Source organism: Mandrillus leucophaeus, unplaced genomic scaffold (genome assembly GCF_000951045.1).
Source record: "Mandrillus leucophaeus isolate KB7577 unplaced genomic scaffold, Mleu.le_1.0 Scaffold132, whole genome shotgun sequence".
NCBI classification, from domain to species: Eukaryota; Metazoa; Chordata; class Mammalia; order Primates; family Cercopithecidae; genus Mandrillus; species Mandrillus leucophaeus.
The window spans coordinates 628,047-630,991 of NW_012101277.1; positions in this window are offsets into that span (position 1 = coordinate 628,047).

Here is a 2,945-nt window from a genome sequence, read left to right on the forward strand (position 1 = left end):
TGGGAAGCTGAGGCAGGAGAATGGCTTGAACCCAGGAGGTGGAGGTTGCAGTGAGCTGAGATCATGCCACTGCACTCCAGCCTGGGCGACAGAGAGACTGTCTCAAAGAAAACAAAAAAAGGCTGTGGGGTATTTCATTTCAATTATAATAACCAAAGACGCCAAAAGACTAATTGGGTTGGGGGTAGGGGAGAAAAGCCTTTTAAGGGAATAGCAAAGCCAGGCTCAGATCCAGGTTACAGGATACCTACAACATGCTTTTCTATTTTCCTCTGAGCCTGCCTGAATCAAATAACTCAGGATATGGACTGAGAGCTTTGAAGACAGCTCAGCCCTTTCTCTTATGGTTCATATCATACTTGCAGACTTCAAGGCAGTGTAACTCCCTGCTGCCTTCAGATTATGATCCAAACACTTCTGAATGACTCCTCACTATTCTGCACCCCAGGTCAGCAAGGCCAGTGCTAGTGAACCACATGGCAGTTCTCCAATGGTATTCTACCTTTCATCTTTGCACACTGCTCTTTCTTCTTGTTAGTAGGTTAACCCCTGCTGTTCTTTGAAATTCAACATAGAAGCCATCTCTTTCAGGAACACTTATTTGACCCCTATTGTCCAACTCTCCCAAATTGGATTACATGCCCCATCCTAAGCACTGCTGTGTTGTCACTGCCAGCTTACTAGTTTTCTCTCACTAATCTTTTTTTTTTTTTTTTTTTGAGACAGTCTCACTCTCTGTCACCTAGTGGAGTGTAGTGGCACAATCTCAGCTCACTGCAGCCTCTGGCTCCCGGGTTCAAGTGATTCTTCTGCCTCAGCCTCCCGAATAGCTGGGATTACAGGGGTGAGCCACCACACCTGGCTAATTTTTGTAGTTTTTAGTAGAGATGGGGTTTCGCCATGTTGCCCAGGCTGGTCTCGAACCCCTAACCTCAGGTGATCTGCCTGCCTCAGCCTCCCAAAGTGCTGGGATTACAGGTGTGAGCCACTCGGCCATCTCTCATAATCTTAAAGAGCAAGGACTGTCTTCACTATCCATCACTATGTCCCTAGGACATAGTAGAGCATAGGTTTTGGATTTCAAAGACCTGGGTTTATATCCCCATCTTGTCATTTTTAAATTGGGGCCACTTGGACAACTTACAAAACCTAAGAGAACCCTTTCTATGACATGGGAAAAAGACCATCTGCCTCATAAAGTTGTAAAGGCTTCAAAGAGATAAGGTATGCAGAGCATGGCTGGCACATAGTGAGCCCTCAATAGGTTGTTTATAATTAGAGGCAGGAACATGGGGGATGGAAACTACTTGGGGCATTCTTTTACTAGTAGATCAGCATTTTTAAAAGATAGAAAAACACAAAGAAAGGCACTGGTTCCCTTCGCTCCCCCTAAATGTTAAGAAAATCTGATGTATATTCCCCTGAAAAATGCACACAGAGGGAAAAAACAATTTCGGAGTTTCTAAGAATCCCAAATTGAGAAGTCCAATAAAAGCTTCCTTGAATTTGCTAGGGCTTTTTTAAAAAAATGCTGGCCGGGCAGGGTGGCTCATGCCTGTAATCCCAGTACTTAGGAAGGCCGAGCGGGGGAGGGATCACCTGAGGTGTACGGAGTTCCAGACCAGCCTGACCAATATGGAGAAACCCCGGCTCTACTAAAAATACAAAAATTAGCCGGGTGTGGTGGCACATGACTGTAAGCCCAGCTATTCGGGAGGCTGAGGCAGGAGAATCGCTTGAACCTGGTAGGCAGAGTTGCAGTGAGCGGAGATAGTGCCACTGCACTCCAGCCTGGGAGACAGAGTGAGACACTGTGTCAAAAAAAAAAAAAAAAAAAAAAAGCTTAAGCTTGGTCAAGTCACTCTGAAGCTATCGGGAGAAAAATCAAGTGGCCCTAAGAAAACAGCCAATAAACCCCAGGAAACAAACTAGTTACAGTTGTCACTACAAAAAGAATCCTCCACAGAGAAGGCACTTGGACGATCAATATGCAGTGGAAGGCCGGGCACGGTGGTTCACGCCTGTAATCCCGGCACTTTTGGGAAGCCGAGGCGGGTGGATCACGAGGTCAGGAGATCGAGACCATCCTGGCTAACACGGTGAAACACCGCCTCCACGAAAAATACAAAAAGTAGCCAGGTGTGGCAGCGCGCGCCTGTAACAGAGCTACTCGGGAGGCTGAGGCAGTAGAATCACTTGAACCTGGAAGGCACAGGTTGCAGTGGGCCGAGATGGCATCACTGCACTGCAGCCTGGGCGACAGAACGAGACTCCGTCTCAAAAAAAAAAAAAAAAAAAAAACAAAAACAAAAAAACCCCAAAATTTGTTTCAATACGGTAAACAATTATGCATCATGCAAAGGTTCTGGGGGAAGGCGAGCAACATACTTGAAATATTAAGCCTTAACTTTTCCTGGACAGTCATTAAGAATCAATTTGGAAAATTCCTCTACACCTACTGAAGACTGTTTCAAAGACTACGACTGAATCTTTCCAGCCTTTTAACACCACGCTGACAAGTCGGTTTAATAAAACTGAACTCTCCCCCAACCCCCGCCCGCCGCAACTAATTAGCACTTTCAAAAACTACTCGTTTTTCTGGTTACAGGAAAACCTCATGCTTCTCTAGTCCTGCAGGATAGTGAGGAAGATTTGAGAAGAAATGGAGCGTCCGTGCTGGCCAATTACTGCACAGAAATAACACTTTTCCTCCTTTTTGTCCAGGAGTGGGGAAAGAATCAAGTTTGAGGTCTCCACAGTTGATAAGGCTACAACGATGACTAACGGGCTTGGGAACCACAGGCGATGCCGACCCTCCTCGGCTAGCCTTGCTCCCATCCCTCCCCCGATCCCTCCCCTAAAGGAAGCCTCGTGGCAATTCGGGTGATGAAACATCAGGCAACGGGCGGCCACGCACTCGGGACGCGCTCCTCGGCGGCGGCCCC